General features: G+C 44.3%; 1 long non-coding RNA gene across 1 annotated transcript; it reads left to right on the plus strand.

Moving 5' to 3' along the window:
• Nucleotides 1–558: 558 nt before the first annotated feature.
• LOC128419702 (uncharacterized) lies at nucleotides 559–12,324 on the plus strand. Its single transcript, XR_008331903.1, has 3 exons — nucleotides 559–835; nucleotides 1,320–1,476; nucleotides 11,468–12,324. It is a non-coding gene; the product is annotated as an uncharacterized LOC128419702 (long non-coding RNA).
• Nucleotides 12,325–22,975: the final 10,651 nt, after the last annotated feature.

Here is a 22,975-nt window from a genome sequence, read left to right on the forward strand (position 1 = left end):
TAGAAGCCTATGCAAGAGAGACCTCTTGGTCCCTCCCCATTAAAATGGATCGCTCAGAGACCCGCAGGAGAAGGTTGAAAGCTGAGTGCTACTCTCAATTCATTATTTTTGGAAAGATAATGCCCGATACCTCCCTAAGAGGGAAAATAGGATTGGTGATTTGGCTGAGACAGAGTCACATAAGAATGCAAGAAGAGCTTAGTTGCTGAAACAAGCCTAAAACCTCATTGTAGGCCAACATCATCTGAAGGGCCACAGGTTCCCTGGTTCACTGCCTAGGGAGGTGTGCCAGCCTGCACTTGTGCTGTACTGCACACAGGGCAGGCTAGTATAAGTGAGAATGGGTCCTACTTTTAGCCTCAGCAGATCCCGACACATGCTCAGAAAGCATGCAAGAGATATTTCCTTTCCACTTACCCAACACTGCTCATATCTCCCCCCCCCCCCGAAATGTGAGGGCCGGGTAGAGGCAAGTGCAAACAGTTTGTAAGAACACAAAAAGAGGCTGCCTGCTGCATCAGGCCAAAGGCCCATTGTGTCCAACAACCGGCTCTCCCAGCGGCCGATCAGATGTCCCAATGATAAGTCCATAAGTGCAACCTGAGCACAAAAGCAGCTCACCCCGTCTGTGACTGCCAGTGACCTAGTATTGTGACCTAGTATTCAGAGGCATATTGCCTCCGACCATGGAGGGAGAAAACCTAGCCAATTGGCTAGTAGCCAATGATAGCCTTCTCCTATATGAATTTGCCTGACCTTCATTTAAAGTCCTTGAAGAGGCAGCACCAGTCCTGAGAAATGGGACTATCTTTGGAAAATTCAAATGACCCTTGAGGTGCATACATCTCCTTTCTTTCCCAAGTTTTTTTTGGGGGTGGGGGTGGGGCAATGTTCTTAAACCAAGGAGGAATGCCTTTATTGCTTTTCAGTATGATGTCAGAAATAGAAACTGCTAAGAACTGGAGTTTGTGTGTGTGTGTGTGTGTGAGAGAGAGAGAGAGAGAGAGAGAGAGAGAGAGCTTGCCCACTCTTGGTCTGGTTTGTTGCATTACATTTGCTCTTGTGAGCTGGTGTTATTTGGCTCCTACAGTTTATTTTAATTGCTTTGGAGACCCAGCCTCCGGCTCAGCTCTCTAGCTGCCTGCTGCTAGCAAACGCTCCTCCAAACCCCAAGCATCCCCCAGCTGTACTTTCGCCTGCCAAGAGAGGTGTCTGAATAAAATTGTGTTGTGTGCGGAGAAATGGGTGATGCGTGTACACACAGAGACGCACGCCCCCTACTCGCCGGCTGGCTAAAAATAGCTCTCTCTTGTACATAGATTTTCTGCTGCTCTAGGTTCCACGCCTCGCTCCTGGTTCGGCTAGTTGGAGATGTGGGCGCTCATTAGGGCTTTTAAGAAGGATCGAGATGCGAGCGCTTTCCAAAAGCACTGGAGAAGCACCATCCCCTCCCCAAATGTGCTGCCGCATATCCAGGTGTGTTATGTGTCTTATAACTAGAAAAAATCTGAATCACATAGGAGGTTGCCTGACAAAGTCAGACAATTGCTCCATCTAGCATTGTTTTGTCTACATGGACTGGCAACGGCTTTCCAGAGTTTTTCAGAAGGGGGACATTCCCAGCCCTGCTAGGGATTGAACCCGGAACATTCTGCATGCCAAGCATATGCTCTACCACAGTGCTACATGCCTTCGCCTTAACACATGAAGATGTCTTGTACTGAGCCGGTCCATTGGTCCAGTATTGTCTGCACTGAGTGGCACGATTTTTCAGGCAGAGAGCATTCCCAGCCCTGCCTGGAGATTCCAGGAATTGTACCTGGGACTTCCTGGATGCAAGGCAGATGCTCAGCCACTGAACTATAGCCCTTCCCAGAACCAGTTCCCTAGCACAGGGTGGTGGGCTCCCCAATCACTGGAGTTCTTCACGCACAGCCTAGGAATTCATCTGTGGGGGATTTCCTGCATCAAGCCAGGGGTTGCTTTACCCACCATTTTTGTTCTGCTTGCTTGTTGTGTTGTATTTTTAGTTGTTGATTTTAGTCTTCTCTATTGTAACCTTTTGTTGCCGTTTTTACCTTGAAAGGTGGGATATGCACATAGGCGCCGACTCCATGGGGCTTGAGGGGGCCCGAGCCCCCTCAAAAATTCGTTTGGGGGGGCTCCGCCCCCCCAATAATCTCCGGCGCCCCTCCAGCAGAGCGCCATCGCCGCCCCTCCCCCAGCCCAAAATGCACAGGGGGGGCGGGCTGCATGCCTCCTGCCCTCCCTCCCGAGCAAAAGCTCCACCCAATTTCCTTTGGAGCTGATTAATAGGCGCAGCACGCTCTCCCCTATTCGCTCACGAGGAGGCGGCGCCACTTTATTTGCATATTCATGAGCTTATTTATTATTCATGAGCTTTCCCGGGCCCCCCCAATATTTTTTATAAGTCCGCGTCGCTGGATATGCATAACCATCCAATTGTGCAAACAAATCCTTTACGTGCTACTCTTGCTGTGTCGTTAATCTTCCACAAGATGGCGCCCAGAGGTACCACGTTTACTACCCTGGATTTAATGAAGGATGTAAATTCCAACTGCAACAGAGAATGTTCCATCTCCAGATGATGCACATTCCCCTCTCCAACTTGAGGAAATCAATGTGATAGGATGACTAGGACTTCTATACCCCCGATAGCTAGTATTCTGACAATTAGATCACTTAACCAGGTGAGTCTCTCAGCACCTCAAAATTTATTGTTCATTGGATAGACCTTTCTGAGAAGAGGTGAAATTCCCTTCCCCCCAGATTCTGAACTGGGAGCAGCGGCTCAGACCTTTTTTGGAGAGAAAGAAGGCTAAATCGGCTCACAAATCACTCTTTTCTCGAGATTTTCTTGCAGTTTGTGCAATCCAAGGCCATTCAATGGTGCCACGGTGCCTGGCTGTTTTAATTATTTGCACTCTCATCAGAGAGGTGGGCTTTCCTGGTGAGAGTCACCAGGTCGTTTTTGGAGACATAAAGGCTTGGTTAAAAATTTGGCCTTATTAGAACAACATCTGCCTTCCTTAAGAGCTCTCCTAACACCTGAAGAGCTGGTCCTCTGTTACTGGTATCCTGCTACTTGATGAGTTCTGCTTTTTAAAGCTTTGTACTGTTTCAAACGCCAGTATATACTAATACTGGGTTATATCAAAGGTTAATTCTACTCAGATTGAAAGTGGTGGACATGTTTAACTTAGGTTTATTAATTTCAATGGATATACTTTGACTAGAACTTATTTGGGGTGCAACCCACTGTTATTTATTGCTGTTGTACCCATGGGCATCTATCTGGTTGGCCACTGTGAGAAGAGAATACTGGACTAGATGCAGCAGCCATCTGATTGGCCACTTTGAGGACAGGATACTGGACTTGGTGGGACTTTGGTCTGATCCTGCAGACACCTATGGCTGGGAATGTATCTTGTCCGAAATTCTGGGGACTCACTGTCAGCCAGCGTAGACAATACTGAGAGGGATGGAGCAATAGTCAGTGCAGGTCTGCTTGCTATGTTCCTAAAGTGCCCTGTGGCATAATGGTGCCACTCCTGGAGATTTTAAAATCTTGCACAAAGCTTTCTTTTCCCCTTTGCTGGCTTGAAAGGGACCTTTATGCTGCTATGTCTCTGCTAGCTTTTAGGGGGACTTCTCTTATGCTTGTTTTATTTACTTATACAATGGTACCTCGGGTTACATACGCTTCAGGTTACATACGCTTCAGGTTACACACTCTGCTAACCCAGAAATAGTGCTTCAGGTTAAGAACTTTGCTTCAGGATGAGAACAGAAATCGTGCTCCGGCGGCGCGGCAGCAGCAGGAGGCCCCATTAGCTAAAGTGGTGCTTCAGGTTAAGAACAGTTTCAGGTTAAGAACAGACCTCCGGAACGAATTAAGTACTTAACCCAAGGTACCACTGTAACTGGTTTTATTGTTTTAAATTTATTGTATTTTTTAAAAAATATTAGTGAGCCACCCAGATGCATATACTGTAAATGCAAGAAATAAATCAATGCAAGAAATAAATAGCCCTCTGTAATGTAAACGACACCTTTGGGAATCCTTCCTATCCCATCCTCGGGTCTGATACAGTGGGGGGGGACCACATTTGCGCAGAGTGCAGCAGAATAATATAAGACTGCCATGTGCAGCCACCTCCAGGGAATGTGGCATTGAGGGAGGGGGAATAATAAATCATACTGTTTATTTTTAGAAATGCTGCTGGTAAGCTGTTGGGCATTGCTGCCTATGCAGGATCTCCTATGCACTCACACATCCCTCCATTGCACCACTTAGTTCATCATTGCGTCATCTTGCAACAGTGATTCTTTGGCATACACGAGTATTGTGTGATGCTGGCTGGGTGTGTTTGCTTGCTCAGGTCCCTGTGGTGGGAGAACTGGCTAGAAGAAGCCGACAAGACGAGGCAGTGGCGCATGGGGTGTGTGTCTGTGAGTGTACATGGCAGGAGCAAAAGACGCAACTTTAGCTCTCCTCTTAATTCAAAAAAGCTAAAATAAAATCAGAATCGGTTGGATACATCCTGAGATGTACTACATGGGCAAGCCCCAAGTCTTATGATCACCTTCTATTGCATTTAACTTCGCTGTAAAGATTTATTCAGCGTTGTCTGTTTTATCACGTTCCTCTGCTAGTGCATGTCTGAGAAACTAAAGTGAGGGATGGTGGTCCTGTTAGGTGATTTTTAGACTTTGGGTGTAACAGTCTTGCAGGGGCGCTTTTGGGATGGCAATGTGTCATACTTCTGAATTTAATGATCTAACGGAGACTTCCTCTTTACATGGTAATGTATATTCCTTCACTCCATCCAAAAAAGCCAGCCCACTCATTCTGTTGAGTAGACCCCTGGATAACTGCTCCAAAGACTGGCCTTGACAGTGCAGCTAGCAAGGAAGGTGGAATTCACAGGGAGGGGAGGGTGTAACACTTCTACCCACTTGTTATTCCCTTAAAAAACCAAGCTGCTTCCCATCATCTGGTGTTCTAAGCACATGTTTGCAGCTTCTGATGGGGGAAATTGCAGCAGGTGAAGAAGAGTTTACGGACGCATCCCCAAGAGATCAAATTGTGTTGACACATAAAGAAAGCCCTGAACAACTTGAGACGAGGATACCTTGAGGACTACCTGATTCCTTATATCCCAGGTTGATCAGCGAGAGCACCTGGATGGGCACCATTTGCTGCAGAAACCTGATTAGCCCCAACCAGTTGGTGTTGCCAGATCCATCCTTTAACTTTCAGGGATCTCTTGAAGACTCTGCAGTTGTTTAAAATTTTCTTGAGTATCCAGCCATTTTAATGATTGTCCTGATATATATATATATATATATATATATATATATATATTAAATAGGTTTTTAAAAATTTTTTATAGTGTTGTCCACTGCCCTGATGTTTTATGAGAGGGTGGCATATAAATAGTGTTAATAAAAATAAATGGTGGGGAGTCTAGCTCTCAATTCAATAGGGCCAGAGGTGAATAACACAGTCTAGGGCAGGCAAGACTTGGGGTTGTAGCCAAACCTAGTCCTACTCAGAATAGACCCATTGATATTGACAGGCATGACTAACTTAGGTCAATGGGTCTAATCTGAGAAGGACTTAGTCGGAGACAACCCTGAAATTCCACATGCAAGAAGCTACAGGCTTATGGGATCTCCTTTCCTCTAGCACAGGCATAGGCAAACTCGGCCCTCCAGATGTTTTTGGGACTACAATTCCCATCATCCCTGACCACTGGTACTGTTAGCTAGGGATCATGGGAGTTGTAGGCCAAAAAGATCTGGAGGGCCAAGTTTGCCTATGCCTGCTCTAGCATCTCAAGGTCCACCAACCCATAGATCTTCAATCAGTGGGTCACGAGGCTACACCAGGGGGGTTGCAAGGTCACACCAGGTGGGTCTCAGCAAAGTTAGCATGTGCAACTTTTATGTAAACCCTGTGCCCTTTCTGGTGCTTTTCCTCAGCTGGTGATGCATTTCCTCCTGTGTGGTGATGCATAAGTGGACACCCAAGGCACATTTCCTGCCCAAAGACATCCTTTCCAGTTGCTTCTCCTTCTAGAGCCTGAGTTTCCCCACTCAGTTCCATTAAGTGTTTCCCTCTTTTTAATGATAAACTGTGAGGGGGGAAAATCACCAATATTTACAACCCTTATAATCTCCTTCCACGTGGCCAGGTGCTTGTTTATATTTATGGGATTTATGCTCCACCCTTTGCCACAGAGATGGGAGACCTTTGGCTCTTCAGATGTTACTGAACTACAACTCCCATCAGCCCCAGCAATCATAACCAATGGCCTGGGATGGTGGGAGCTATACTTCAGCAGCACCTGCAGGGCCAAAGGTTCCCTATGCCTGCTTTACCAGTTGATCCTAGGGTGGGAGTACATCTATCAGAGATGGGGAACCTGTGGTCCTCAAGGTGTTGTTGGCATCTAATGGCCATCAGCCCCAGCCACCATGGCCAATAGTCAGCCATAAGTGGGAGTTGTAGTCCAGCAACACTTGGAGAACCCAATTCCCCCACTCTTAAGATGCATCAGGAAAACAGCACATATAAGTAACCCAAAATGTATATGTGACTCTCGGTCAGTGCTTTTTTTCTAGAAAAATAGGTGCCAGTACTAACCATGAAGTTGTTGCAGTAAGTGCCACACTTTTTAACAACAACAAAATAGAGGTGCAGGTACTGCATACCCTTGAGTACCCCCTGGGGACCCACTGCTCTTGGTCCTCTCAGTAAATTGGGGACCCAGCAAAGGCACCGTCACTGTACTCTGCAACCACACCTGCCTATGCCCCTGTTGAACCCTTCAGAGGAATGTGTTGAGGTCAGGATCAGGGACAACCTATGTTCACTCAGTGATTCCTGCACTAAGCCATAAGAACCTACTGGATCAGGCCAAAGGCCCATTTAGTCCTGCAATTTCATCTCACAGTGGCCAACCAGATGACTCAATGGGAAATTCTCAAGCAGGACCTGAGTGCAACAGCAACTCTCCCCACTTGTGATCCACAGCAAACTGGTATTTGGAGACATCCTGCCTCCAACAGTAGAGGTAGAACATAGCTATTGGGCTGTCTCCAGTTAGTCCTACTCAGAGTAAACCCATTGAAAGTGATAGGCAGGACTCACTTAGTACCACTAGTTTCAATGGGTTTAGTCTAAGACTTAGTTGCATGCAGCCCACCATAGCTTAGTAGCCGCAGCTATGCTTCCAAATGCCAGTTGCTGGAGACCACAGGAGGGGAGCGTGCTTGGTGCTCAGATCCTCCTTGAGTTTCCTGCAGGCATCTGGTTGTCCATTGTGAGAACACAATGTTGGATTAGATGGGCCATTGGCTTGATCCAGCAGGGCTCTTCTTAGGTTCTTGGCCATAGATGGTCTCAATCGATGGTTGCCTCCAACTAAGTTTCACTTAGAGTAGACCCATGGAAGTTAATGGACCTAAGTTAGCAATGTCCATTAATTTCAATGGCTCTACCTTCTGTAGGACTAACACTGTATACAACCCAGAGTTTTTTATGCTGGTATTTGGTACCCGAAACCACATCAATGCATTTATCACTGCTGGATAGAACAGAATGACTAACATCTAATGAGCACATTTATGGACATCTGTTCTCCAAATTCATAAAATGAAGAAAACTGGCCAGCTATTTTTAAAATGCAAAGGTGGAAGGGGTTGCAAGTATGCAAATTAATGTAACCAAGAAACCACAGTGAGATCCACAGGGTAGCAGAGGCAGGGACCTACTAACAGATGCTTGATCTCCATTTCTTTTTCTTTCCTAAATTGGGTTGATAGCAATGAATGTAAAGCATTAGTAAGGAGATGAAAGCTTTTACGGGACTACTTAACACCTAGAATTTAAAAACGAATAAACAAGAAATAAGCGGGGTGGGGGGTGGGGAGCGTGTTTTCCGCCCTTGCCATTTATGCATCCATGCCACCCACTCATGCAAAGAGACATAATAAATCACACACCTGCGTGCGCAAGGCCCCACTGAGCATGCTCCTGCTGCTAGGGCCTACTAAATAATAAATAGCGTGACACAAGCGATAGCAAATGTCAGGGAGCTCTGCCGTGCCTCGGCACAGATCTGCCAGCTACTGCTTCTTGGCGGTTGGGAGATGCACAACAGGACAGGCCCCACTTCTGTGGGATCACCAGAAATATGTCCCACAGAATACTTGGACAGGCAGAAAGGCAAATTCCTGGATTGTCAGCTGTCTACAGATAACATAGCATCAGGAGAGCCTTCTGGGTCAAGCCAATGACCCATCTAGTCCAACATCCTATGGGAAATGACCAACCAGGTTGCCTACAGGAAACTCACAAGTAGGACCAACGCTTGTGGCTATCTTTTACTTTCACTGTTGGAGGCAGTAATGCTTCTGAATACCCGTTCCTGGAAACTGCAGAAAGGGAGAGCGCTGTTGCACTCAAACCATGCCTGAGTGGCCACCTGATTCCCTGATTTTGATGTTGCATTTTTATCCTGTAACCCCCCTTGGAACCTTGTGGTGAATGGCACACAAGAAATCCTATAAGAGGCAATATGTCTCTGAATGTCAGTTGCTGGGAATCACAAGCGGGCAGAGTGCTGTTGCACTCAAGTCCTGCTTTTGGGCTTCCTCTGATAGGCGTCTGGTTAGCCACTGTGAGAACAGGATGCCAGACGACATGGGCCTTTGACTTGCTCCATTAGGGCTCTCCTTATGTTCTTCTTAGGTTTGCACTACTGAGAATGCCTCCTGTCTGAAATCCTACAGAGTCACCGCAAGTCAGTGTGGACAATACTTGGTGGACCACTGTTTTGGCTCTGTATAGGGCAGCTTTCTGTGTTCAGGATCTAGTAAGCTCCTCTGTTTAGGAATGACAACATTCCAATTCTTTCTTGTGCTTTCCCCACAATGAGTAGTAAATGAACAGTAAGCAATAGCAATACCAGTAGAATAATAATTGAATTCTGGTGCTGGTACTACTAAAAGGGTATGTAGCTATGTTGCATTGAAAACCACAGAGGCATGCAAATGGCAGAGGCCAACAATCCACTGAGTTGTGTTTGCTGATGTGATATTAACGGAATGCAAATCCTGCCTGGCACCAGCACTGCAAAAAAACCTACCGAAGACACAATAGTCTCTATGTTCTCCTTGATTTGCATCATGCACAGCCAGTCATGCTTCTAAATGGCTTGGTCTAATGCTACTGGGGCAACATGTTAGCTCAGTCATTGCACTTTTTAACAGCTGGATCATGGGATAGCCCACCTGATTCACACTAGTGCAAGTAGATAAATAGGTACTGCTGTGGCAGGAAGGTAAACAGTGTTTCTGTGTGCTCTGGTTTCTGTCACGTTGCAGAAGTGGTTTAGTTATGCTGGCCACATGACCCAGAAAGCTGTCTGTGGACAAACACCAGCTCCCTCAGCCTGAAAGCAAGATGGGCATGGGCGCCACAACCCCATAGTCGCCTTTGACTGGATTTAACCATCCAGGGGTCTTTTACCTTCACCTCATAGCTGAGTGGAGATTTGAAGAATCCTGTCTAAAGTCCACCACTAGCCACCACATAATTGTGTACATGCATTTTAGTGTATGTGCAAGCTTGGTTTTTTTACTAGGTCCAAAGCAAATAAATTAAGGTATGTTTTTAAAGCCAAAAACAGTCATCCATAGGCATCTGTGTATAATAGCCATCTTTATCTTAGAAGGGGTATTCTGTGTGTGTATGAGAAAAAGGATAGTGCTTGCCATCTGCTTTATTACTTTATGTTGCAGAGCTAGTTTTGATCTTAGTATAATGACAACTGAATTAATGCGATAAAGGGTAAAATCACATTATGAGACTGAAGAAGTGGAGAATTTGAAAAACAGGAGGTTTTAAAGACAGCAGATTTTTAAAGCTGGGCTGGGTGTGCAAAAAACCATTTGCCTCATGGTATAAGACATCAAAATAGATGAGAGGCAGTTCATAAGAACATAGGAAGCGGCCTAACATTGTGTCAGACCATTGGTCCATCTAGCTCAGCACTGTCTACACTGATTGGCAGTAGCTCTCTGGGGTTTCAAATGGATCTTTGCTATGGCCTGTTGGATCAGATCAAAGGCCTATCTACTCCAGTGTCCTGTTTTCACTATGGCCAACCGGATGCCCCAAGGGGAAGCCCGAAAGCAGGACCTGAGTGTAGCAGTGCTCTTCTCATTTGTGACTCCCAACAACTGGAGTTCAGGGGCCTAATGCATCGGACAGTAGAGAGAGAGAAAACAGGCAGCCTGGTGAGAAGCCACTGATGGCTATATCACTATTTATTTGTCCAACCGCCTTTTAAAGCCATCCAAGTTGGTGGTCATTGCTACATCTTGCGGTAGTGAATTCCATATGTTAATCATGTGTGGTTTGAAGACATACTTTCTTTACTCTTTCAACATTTCTGTTTTGTTTGGTTAATCAGGTTTTTAGTTCAGGTTTTAGTGGCTCCAATACTTTGGCCACCTCATGAGAAGAGAAGATTCCCTGGAAAAGACCCTGATGTTGGGAAAGATGGAGGGCACAAGGAGAAGGGGACAACAGAGGACGAGATGGTTGGACAGTGTTCTCGAAACTACAAACATGAGTCTGACCAAACTGCGGGAGGCAGTGGAAGACAGGAGTGCCTGGCGTGCTCTGGTCCATGGGGTCACAAAGAGTCAGACACGACTAAATGACTAAACAACAACACCTTGGGTTAAGTACTTAATTCGTTCCGGAGGTCCGTTCTTAAGCTGAAACTGTCCTTAACCTAAAGCACCACTTTAGCTAATGGGGCCTCCTGCTGCCACCAGAGCATGATTTCTGTTCTCATCCTGAAGCAAAGTTCTTAACCCGAGGTACTATTTCTGGGTTAGCGGAGTCTGTAACCTGAAGCATATGTAACTGAAGAGTATGTAACCCGAGGTACCACTGTACTATGAGGGAATTTTTTTGGGTAGGGGGATCTCTCTATTCACTTTTTCCTTTCATGATTTTATACCCATGACGTCCCTACCCACCTTCTAAAAGCCATCTCAGCTAAGTGGGCCCCATGCATAATTTAATGGCAAAACTCTGCACCACCGCTATTTAAAGGTTACTCCTCTCCAAAGTGGAGAGTGGCTACCCCAGTACTTGAACTATTTGTTTAACTTATTTAAAAGCACACACAACACTTTTACATTTGGAGTCTCAATCTAAACGTTTCTCTCCCCTAATAAGTGATCATTTTAATGACTCCCACAGGAGTCTTGCTCAAGCTTTTTGGCTAATGATCTTGCTTCACCATGCAACTGTTTGGTTGCCTGATCCCTGGAGTGGCAGCTTAGAAGAAGTTTTTGCTCCATGTATGCTCTGTTGCATGGAAACATCCATTTTACAAGTTCATTTGTGAAGTAACAGGTGCTGACTCGAGAGGCTGAACAGGGTTCCCTTGTTGACGAGAAGCCGGGCCTGTGCTGTAATTGGATCCTGAAGGACGAGGAGAGTGTGCAGAACATCTCATGCTGTTTGGGAGCATGGCCAGGGTGTGTATGTGTGGGGAGAGACACGCTCCCTTGAACAAAAACAAAGCTGAAACAAAGGTGTTACAGGCTGCTGCTGGAATAGCCTCAAAATGTACAATATACTTTTAAAGGATATTTCTGAGGAGAGCTGGGAAAGGTTCAGAAAAGGGCAACAAAAATTATCAAGGTGGTGAAGCAACTCCCCTATGAGGAAAGGTTGCAGCATTTGTGATTTTTTAGTTTAAAAGCAATAAAGAAAGAAGTGACGTGACAGAAGTTCATAATGTTATGCATGGCATGGGGTAGGTAGAAAAAGGTTTTCCTTTCTCTCTCCTAACACTAGAAATTTGGAGATCCAGTGAAGCTGAAGGTTGGAAGCTTCAGAACAGATAAAACAAAGGATTGCTTCACACATCACATAGTCATATTATGGAACTAATTCTCACAGGAGACAGTGATGGCCACCAAGTTGGGGTGCTTTAAAAGATGATTAGACAAATTCATAAAGGATAAGGCTATCAATGGCTAATAACCCCAATTACCAGGTTTTACTGCTATGGTCGGAGGAGAGTAATGCTTCTTAATACCAGTTGCTGGAAACCACAGGAGGGGACAGTGCTCTTTTGCTCGAATCCTGCTTGAGGGTTCCCCATAGGCCTCTGGTTGGCCACTATGGGAACAGGGTGTTGGACTCGATGGCCCATTGGCCTGATCCAACAGACTCTTCTTAGGCACTTATGAATACTCAGTTCAGTAACAGCACAGCAGCAAAGGCTTTTAAAAGCCCAGCCAGCCCCCATGTGAGGGTACCAATCTGGATCAGGCCCCCTGTGCTGGCAAGTTGCGAAGAAAAAGCATTGTCCTCAAGGGAAAGATACATGACTGTAATTTAGCCACAGAAGTGGTGGCTGGCGCCCATTACGACTGGTGAGGCAGAAGGCAGGTGGAGCCAGAGCCATTGACAGGTGAAGCCAACCATTTCTGCTTTCTCCCCTTCCTCATCCTCCTTCCTGGTTTCTACAGGGCATCACTGAGAATGAGGAGGAGGAAGATGACAGCCAGTTTCGCCCCCTCTGTTGGCTGGAAGAAAGAAGGTAGTTAGGAAGGAGGGAGGGAACTGAGGTCAGGCTGAGGTTGGTGGGGCAGTGACCCATTTGCTCCAATGGACTAGTCTCCATTGGCCCACAACCTGAAGGTAAAAATGTCTCCATTCCCCACTAAAGATGCAGCTGACTTGACAAGTGTCTTGTGTCTCGATATCTGAGATGGGGGAACCTGTGGACTTCCAGAAGTTGTTATAAAAACTGGGGGTGGGGTATGAAAACAGGGCGTGGCCATTTTGTAGGCAAGTGTGTGTGTGTGAATCAGTGACAAGAAACCCTCTAAAACAGCCCAATGAAGACTGTATTCAGTGGATGATGAGTGTCAGTTGCAGACCAGGGTGAGAAGCAGAATGGAATGGAGTATCCTGGGGAAGGGTGTGGCTGCTTGGTTGGGATCCTGAACAAAAGCACGTCACACTGTAATACTTATTTGCAGCTCCCACTTGTGCATTCTAATGGGTTACCTGAAATGATGTGTTTTGAACATGGTACTTTAAAATTCTCTTGTGCTTATTAGATGGGTTAACTAGAGGAACCTAGCTGGTCAGGAACCATACATTTAAACCAAATGGCTCCCCCTCCCCATAATTATGGGAACTGTAGTTTGTTACAGGTGTTGTGCAAGGCAAACTACAATTCACAGGGTTCTTTGAAGGAGGGAGACATGAAGTATTAGAAATGTGCTTTAAATGTATGGTGTGGATATGACTAAAATTATGGGGAGTGCATTAGAATTCAGGTGCCTTTCAGCTTCTCCAAAATATTCCATTACACTCAGAAGCTCTTTCTCTGCACATCAGCTCTGAAGAACTTCTCATGATCAAGATTGTTGCTAATCTCTTAAATTCTCTATTTTCAGAAGGTGTTTAAAATAACCTCTTTGTTGCATAAGAAACAGTCAAGCTGAAAGGGGGGGGGGGAATGTAGACTTTAAGAATGTAACTAGGGAGACTGAATTAGTTACTCCCACCTTTTTTCTTCCTCCTGTGCTAGCTGAATATTGTTTAATGGCTGAGAATTAGGCTTTTAATTTTGTTTGTCTTTTTTGTTTTTTAAAAACCCTAAAGTGCTAAAGATGTGCGCTCTAAAATCTGCCTTCTGATCCCTTCCTAAAGCATAATGCAGTTTTATTCAGTTTTGCCCAAAAGCAGGAGTTTATGAATTGTTTAGAAAGCGTAGTGCATGCCAGTGCTGAAAAGAGCTGGTTCCTTTCCCTGGAGCGTGAAATACTTTCTTTCATAACCTTTTCCACTTAAGATGCTTCCATACTAGATGCTTACTGTGGGAATTGCAATTTGCTCACTCAGATTTCGTGGGGAATCTACATTTATGATGTCATCATCAAATGGCTGTTTTCCTTAGGTATCTACCCCGTCCCCCATCCCGTGTTGCTTCCTGTCTTTTTCAGAAAATTTAAAAGGGGGGACGGGACAGAACAGTAATGCAATCTCCAGTGGTATGGATCACCTTAGTACTACCCTTACATCTTTTTAGAAGAAACATGACTTCAACTGGCTCTGTGATATGGGCAGGGCTGGCCCCAATACATTTTGGCACCTGAGGCAGACCCCAAAATGGCACCCCACTCCCCACCAGGGAAGAAGGCGTGAGGGAAGATCTATATCAGGAACAAAGCGGGAAGGAACATCAAAATCCAGACCTGCTACCCCAGTGGATCCTGCCGCCTGAGACAGTTGCCTCACCTTGCCTCATGGGTGGGCCAGCCCTGAATGTGGCCACGTATCTGGTTCACATGGGTTAGAGATGAAGGGGATAATTTTGATGCTGTTCACATTTAAAGGGGAACCTACCTAATGTGCCCCATTATGAAGCAATACAAGAACTGAAACTTGCACTTTTCCAGATTTTGCAGTGAGCACCAAAATGCATGTGAGGTACAATGTGCATGTAAATGTATGCATTAGTCAAAATAACCTACTAAATACATTATATATGGGGAAACTGTTTTGTAAAAATGGATATATTAGGCAAAATTGCATACAAAAAATTCATGGTAGGGGAAATGCTGATGATGAATCTTCACAAATACTTTTTTCTTTTCTTAAATTGCATACTGGTATGGAAATGTGGAGAACTAAACCACTGGAAAAATGAGAAACTGAAACATTTGCCCAATGGCAGATTTTGGACTTGCAAATTTTAGCGGCGCCTTGTGCATTGCCAAAATCCCCCTGCCTTTTGCCTTCTGTTTGAAGTCATTACTGCGGCACCCTCTTGGCTTAGTGTCCATTGCAGGTGAACTGGTTGCGCTCCCCTAAATCCACCTCTGATTCACCCATCCCTAACTTGGATCTGGAGTGGCGAACAAAAGGCCTCCTTCCATTTAAGGAAATGACTAAGAGCCATCAATGCTGATGCAGGCAGCCATTTCCAACCCCTGTATAAAATCCTCTTGTACACACTGTACTACATACAATTAAGCAGGAAGCAACATGGGGCTACTTCCTGAAGTATTTTTTTTTAAAAAGCTTTTCTGTCTGGCAGAAAACTTCAAACTATTACCGTATTTTTCGCGATCTCCGGGGACAGTGGGGAGGCGCAGTGCGTCTTCCCGCTGTCCCCGGACCTGGTCTGAAGGCGGGCTGCGGGGAGAAAAGCGCTTCTCTCTGCTGCCGGCCTGGGGGGGAAATAATTTTTTTTTTCTTTATTTCCCCCCCAAAAAACTTGGTGCGTCCTATGGGCCGGTGCGTCCTATGGGGCGAAAAATACGGTACATAAGAATGAAAGCAGCCCTCTGATCACCTTCTAAGTGCAGTATCTACATTTACCCCTGGAAAGTCCCGTCCCCCATATGGATTTTTTTAGGATTTTCCCTAAAAATCTGCATGGAATCAGGATGGGACAGACTTCTTTTGTACATATGCATGCATGGATGAAAATCAACTGAGGGTGTTCATTTATTCCTAGCATGGGTGCCCCATCTCTGGGTTAGACCTTGAAGTCTTGGTCTAGCATTTATTTTCTCCTACAATACTGTTCACTTTTCATATCACTGTAGTCCTTCCAATTTACTCAGTTGCTCATAGTCAACAAGTGCTTTCTAGTAGTGAGTCCCAAAATATCTGAAAGACAACTTCCTTTCCTACAGATACTCTCAGGTGGCAGAGGGGGCTCTCTTATAGGCTGGGGCCTCCCACCTTGCAGTCTATTACTTTTAAAATGCCCTGTTGGAAAACACAGCTTCAGCTTTAAAATATAATCATTTCCCCCCTGTATTCAGACTTACAGCCTGCTCCATCCTGGAAGATCTGAGGAACAGAACACAGGAAGCTGCCTTATACTGAGTCAGACCATTGATCCATCTAGCTCAGTCCTGTCTACACTGACTGGCAACAGCTCTCTGGGGTTTCAGGCAGGGCTCTCTCCAGGGTAACAGTGCAGTAAAATCAAATACAGAGTCCAGTTCATTTCACCAAAAGGTGAGGTTGGGATTAAATTTATTTTAAAGAGGTTACCGATTGACATTAAAAACCCAAACTATACCAGCTTAATTTCATCCTCAAAAATAGCTTACAGGACTTCTGCAAGATACTCAGAATTATATATAGCTGCTTGCTTCCTTGCTGAATTTCAGCTTCCCCAAATGGCGGGATGTGTTTTTTCACACAAAATCATCTATCAATAATTGATGTCATCATTATGGTTGCTTCTGAGACACATAAAGATCCAGACTTGTCCAGATGTAGCACCACCGAAACAGAGGGGATGGGGAGAGATAAGCAATCCATTCTTTTTGGATTTGGGGGAGCTATTAATAATTCAACTTTGCTATTCATAACTTTTTATTATAAGGTGACTCATTTAAAAAGAAACAGCAACCAGATAAAGAGTTATTTTGTTCTGTTCTCAAGATTTCATTATAAAGATGCAATTGAAGAAAGCTATGTTATGACCCATGGCAGTGGGGCTAGATTCTGTTCCCAATCATTGCTGATCGCTCACTGATTTTATTTTAGTTTTGAATTTGGCACTTAGCCAGTGATGAAAATTATGATCCTCCCCACCCCACAATAAATGTAGAGAAGATTTATGTGAGTACAAGATCACAGCCTAACCTTTTAATCTCTGCATTTTGTTTTGATCTCTTGGCTGTATATATTCTTATTGAGCTCAAACCATTCTTAGCCATGCTTAGTATGGACTAGAGGGCAGCGGTGTCAACCATGTCAACTACGATGTTTGTGGATTATTCCTCTACAACCTACTTGCAAAAGAAGACAGACTTGCATAAGATTTGCATATGTTTTGTTCCTGTACAAATCAGGGGCACACACAGATAATAAATGTCTGATGGACAGATAGATAGATAGATAGATAGATTGATAGATAGATAGATAGATAATACTTCATTTGGCTATAAGCCCACAAGGTAAAACCAATCAATAAATAAAATAGCATTTTACATTCTAAAATATCAACTAAAATATTTCAACGCATAATCTCCTTCCCGTTACATACAATCTCTAGATGTACCATATTGTGGCCTTGAATATAAAGATGGTGGATAGAGTTTACTAGATTTTTAATAGTCATGCAGCATTCCATGAAGTCTTTTATATGAAAGAACTGAATTCAGGAATCTGGCAACCTGTAATGTTCTATAAGAGTCAATGTCCTGGAGTAGATAGGCTAGATGTAATTCAGGTGGTTTAGCAACAGTTTCCAAAATGATTGAACTCAGAATCCTTGATCGGGGAACAATATATAAAGGACAATTAAACAAGATATGATAAAGGGATTCTATTGATTTGTTCTCACATGCGCATAAAACAGAGGTTTTACCGTTAGAAAATCTATTGCTCAGCACATTTGAGGGGAACACATTAAATCTGGCTCTAGCAAAAGCGAAACTATGCGACGCAACCAATAAGGTAGACAGATATCGAGGTATCTGGGACATAAATGTAATGCCCTGATTTATCGGGGAACATGTACCTCCACCTGTAGTAAGATTTTGTTGCAAATCAACCTCCTCCAATCTTTGTTTGATGACCTTTTTTGCTGTAATTAGATCTAAATTTAGTATATCAGAAGGCGAGATTCCATAAGACAACAGTTTGGAATGGATTTTTGTTGCCCATGGGCTGGTAAACTCATCTCTCCAAAGGCACTGAATAAGATGGTAATTGGGCAATTTATGCCAAAGGGACAGCCAGTAATTAAAGGCATGTCTCCACATCAGGATCTCTAAGGAGGGGGCCTTAAGTTCTAAGCGAATAGCCGAGTTGCTTACACAGGAGGGTAGTTTCAAAAGGCGTCTGAGAAAAAGATTTTGCAATGTCGCCAGAGGCATGAGGTTTACAAAAGCGCCCCATAAAGGGATCGCATAGGCCATAGTTGCAACCACTTTTGCACTATAAACTTTTAAGGCAGATGGAACATGCATAGCCCCCTCTGTAAAGAAAAAGCGCAATAGAGCGTAGATAAGGGCTTTGCCCTTATTTTGTAAGTATGTGATATGCGCTTTCCATCCCATATTATGCTGGAAGTAAATTCCTAGATATTGAAATTTGTAGACCTGTTCAATTGGCTTCTCCTCGAGTTCCCACCTATACAATTTACGACTCCTGGAAAAAATTAGGACTTTAGATTTGGAATGGTTAATAGTAAGTAAATTTGTTTGGCAATATAACGCGAAGATCTTAAAGGCCCTCCTCAAACCGATTCTTGAATATGAGAGGATCACCGCATCGTCAGCGTACAATAGTAAGGGGCAGCGATAGTCTGCAAGCCTGGGTGCATGAATGGTGGTTTGGGCCTCAACTAGGGGAGTTCTCATGTCACTAATATAGAGGTTAAAGAGATAGGGGGCAAGGATGCACCCTTGTCGTACCCCCTTATTTATTGGTACAGAGTTTGTGAGATCACCCTCAGGTGTTAACCTCACCCTAGCGGCTGTCCCTTCATGTAATTTGATCATAAGCCACAACAGCCTTTTATCTATGCCCCACTTTGCCAATTTTTCCCATAGCAGCTCTCTAGAGATACTGTCAAAAGCCGCCTTCAGGTCTATAAAAGCGGCACATAGAAGACCATGAGTGGGGCATAGATACTTCCGCGCCAAATGATATAGAATTATTGCATGGTCGATAGAAGCACGATTTGGTCTAAACCCGGCCTGTTCATGGCCTATCAGATTGGAATCTTCGGCCCATTGGGTTAGTCTGGTTAGCAGGAAGCGAGTATAGATTTTTCCGATGACTGATAATAAACATATATTACGATAGTTTCCTGGGTCCTCTGGTGGTCCTTTTTTATATATAGGAATTATGATGGACTCCTTCTATGATCTAGGTATCTGGCCCGTGGCATTAATTGCATCAAAGATTTTTGCAAGAATTTTGGCCCACCATGCTGGGTGTTGTTTAATAGCTTCCGCCGGGATCAGATCAGGCCTAGGGGCTTTATCAGTTTTCAGTTTAGCAATTAAATCAACTATTTCCTCCGGGTCAGTATCTGGCCATATGGGCAAGTGACATGAAAGAGTATCAGAATGAATGTTAGAGATAACTGTCTGGGAGAAATATTTTCTTAGAAATTGTTCCCATGTCGGGGCTGGTATAACCGTCAATGGGTATTTCCTCGATCTTTTGTTGATTAAATTCCAAAAACCACGAGAGCTGCGAAGCTTAGAGGCAGCAATCAGCGCTTGCCAACGTCTTAGCTGCCATTCATGCTTGGCTGACTTCTGTGCCTGTTTGTAAGCAATTTTGGCCTGCAAGTACTCTGGGGGAAGAGTTGCAGCTCCAGAAGATTTATATCTGTTGTAGATACAACAGAGAGAGAGTCTAGCTTGCTTACATTTGGAATCAAACCAAGGTGCACCGAACCTGGGTTGATCTCGGTTAACCAGGTGAGTCGGCATCGTAAAGAAGCTAGTTAAATCTACAGAGAGGTGGGAGAACCACTCCAATATCCTATTTGGTTCAGACAACTCTGCCACTGAAACAATAAGGGGTTCAGAGATATTCCTCTGGAAGAATTCTGCGTATTTTTGGGCCTGTTTCATAGACCATTTAATGCTTCTTACTTGAGCTGCGGCATTTAAACCTACATGAATTGGGTGTGAACCGCTAACCGGGTGCCAGTCAAGCGTTAGCTTGGCCGCTAGAGGTAGGTGGTCACTGGATTGTACATTGTCTACTTTAAAATAAAAGAAGTTTGAGAATAGGTCTTCTGAAACTAGAAGGTAGTCTAGGACACTATTTGATGTTGTGCCCAAATGAGTGAATTCTCCTGGCACGTCCGGAGGGCAATTGCCATTCAGAATGTTCAAATTCATACGAATGGCCAATTGATAAAGAAGGACTCCCGCCTCATTCACTCTGATGTCCTTAGATCTTCTTGATGTAAAAGAGATTAAATCAGATTTTGGATAGGGGGGAGGTACCCACCACTTGGCCTTGATTATCCCATCCCAATTGGCGGCTGTACATGCATTAAAGTCACCACCCATTATCGATGGAATATTAGGGTACATAACATAGCATGCCAATAAATGATCTTCCAGAGAATCCCATCTATAATGGAGGTCCGATATAAGACCACCTGGAGGAAGATAAACATTGGTGATTAATAGGGAGAATTTTTCGCTTGAAATCAGACCTGTAAAGGCAAAAGGAGGAAAAGTCTGAACTAGTGAGAGTTTAGCGCTCATTTTAAGCGATATGGCGATTGCAAGACCACCTCTGGACCAGCCACCTTTTTGGGAGGGACTAGCTGGAAGTGATATCAGTTCAAAGCCATTTATATCTATTTTATCTTCTTCCCATGTTTCTTGCAAAAGAATTATCTGAAAAGAGTTTATATAGGACAAAAATTCGGGATCTAATCTTTTCCTTTTCCAGCCAGCAATATTCCAACTTAGGACTGCTAGCTGGGGACATCTGCGTTGTTCTTTTAACAGTCAAAGCGAAGGAGGGGCAGACTCTCTGGAAGAGACAGAAGATGTAACAAAAAAATCAGTTATTTCACATTGGGAAGATGGTAACTGTGAGGAGCCCTCCAAATTAAAATCTTTAACAATTTGGTTTGACTGTTGGAACACCAAGGATGATCTACTAGAAATAGATCCCTGAACAGGAAGTCTCTTCATTTCGAAATTCTTTGTACAACTTGACAGAGAAATACCCAGAGAGGGAGAAGTTAAGTCCGTCGGAGGAAACCCTCTAGCAGATTTATCATCAGGCATTAGGATGATTTTATTGATGCATCCCATCGGGTCTTCAATCGTTTCCGACGACGGGTCCCGAAGTGTAACATTCACATTTTCCTTTAAAGAAGGTAGTTGAGGGGACATCACGGGGGTGGTGACTGCGGAAGACTCTCTCAGGGGCATCACTTGTGGACTACTTCTATATCTGGTCGAAACTGAAGAAGATTCTAGCTCTGGCATAGATGAGTGAGTTAAAGAGGGATTTGAGTCAGGCAGGGAAATCAGAGTTTCATCCTTAAGTGTGTTGGTCGATGGATGTAGATGAAGGTTAAGTGAGGATGGCAGAGCCTGGTCGTCTCGTGGAATAGCACTGGGGGCAGAAACAACTTGAAGATTTGAGTCTTGCAGGATGGTTTTTGTTTTCAAAGTGGGGCTGAGCTGAAGAAGGTCGACCACTTCTGTCCAGTGAACCCAAGTGGGGTTGTTTGAAGCATCGTTAGTATCTTCCCCTCTGTGTTGGACTTGCAAAAGCTGCGATTTAAGCGTGTCAAATCTTTGCATCATCGCCGACTGTTCTTTCGGAGGGAGGGTTCTGAACGAATCAATAAGTTCCCTTTCATCAAGGGCAGTCTGCAAGTTTCCGTCCTCATATATGGCTGTTTGAGAGGGTATCGAGATTGGTCGAGAATGGCACGCTGCAGAATCATCGCAGTGGGGCCTGACAGTATTTTGAAGTAAGGCAGAGTCTCTTGTCCTAATATCCTCACCGCCAGGGCACCTATTTAGAAGGGGTTTGATCTTGCTATCTGCAAAAACCCTCGTTGCTACGATATCGGCCATGGACAAAAGTGTTTTCCGCCTAACAATAATAGATGGTATCTTTTCAGAGTGGAACGCAAGTATCACCTTCAAGAAGTTGGTCTGTCGGAACAGGGGCATCACCGCATATAGGTCAATCTGGTGTTTCTTAATTTTTAAAAGTTTGCTTAAACAGTCTTTAGCCCCTTCTAGCGATGACCATCTTCCTATTTCCGACCTGACAGAAAGGCAACTTTTCTTGGGTTGCAGAGTTAATATCTGATTATTCAATTGGGAATTTAAGATATATTTAATTTTAGTCTCCTTTCTTTTATCTGAATTGGGGTGAGGCAATAAGTTTTTGACCTCACAAACTGAAGATTGTGTTGTTGATTCAAGTTTTTCGACTTTCAGCAGGATATTGGATAATTGTGAAGATACCTCATCCAGCCTTTTAAAGATACAGTGAAGGGTCTTAATTACTAAGTGTAACTGCTCACAACTGGGGAACTCCCCCATATCAGATGTTAAACCATCATCCTGTGTTGAGAGTTTTTCTTTCGTATTCTCCTTTACAGGCTTTACTTTTGAAAAATTTTGAGTCGTCAGAGTTGGAGTGGCTTCTAAATCAATTAGAGGTAGGAAGCGATTTTGGGTTTCCACCGCAAAGCAATGCTCAGCATTGTCACTCCCTCTTCTATTCCGGTGTGGCACCAACCTTGATAGTTTTGGTTTAGGGGATGATAGGGGCTCGTCAAAGTCTCTCAAGCGTTTGTTCTGACCCATACTTTCCTCAGGCCAAGGATTATACGATTCTTAAAATAACATAACATTTGACACACAAATAAGATAGTTAAGACCACCAGAAGATGGTACCGTGGGTGAAAGCTCCTTGGATGGATAATAGTGAAGTTTTCCTCTCCACTGCGGTAAAATCCACTTACAACATCAGTCTTTCGTGGACACCTCGGACCCAGTTTGCAGAAGCTTTTCACAAGGGGAAGTATTGAAATGTGACAGCCTCAAGATGTCTAGGGGGTAGGGTGCCAAATGTCCTGGCTCCACTGGCCTCTCTCAACCCTCTATGACAGCAGCCTGGGCACAAACGATGACTTATCCAGGATTTAAACACCACACAGCGTCTTCCTCTTAAGCCCTCTCTCCAATTAGGATAATGGTGTTCTCTTCTCTTTTAGCAGCCGAGGCCGGCCCGCTCATAAGAGAGAAACAAGAAGCAGTCTGCAGCAATCTGGAGCAGGGCCAAATCTCTCAGAAAGTTGCCATAGCATGTAGCAGCAGCAATTATAAAATGCTTCAAAGACTGACT

The sequence above is a fragment of the Podarcis raffonei genome, chromosome 8, assembly GCF_027172205.1.
Source record: "Podarcis raffonei isolate rPodRaf1 chromosome 8, rPodRaf1.pri, whole genome shotgun sequence".
Lineage (NCBI taxonomy): Eukaryota > Metazoa > Chordata > Lepidosauria > Squamata > Lacertidae > Podarcis > Podarcis raffonei.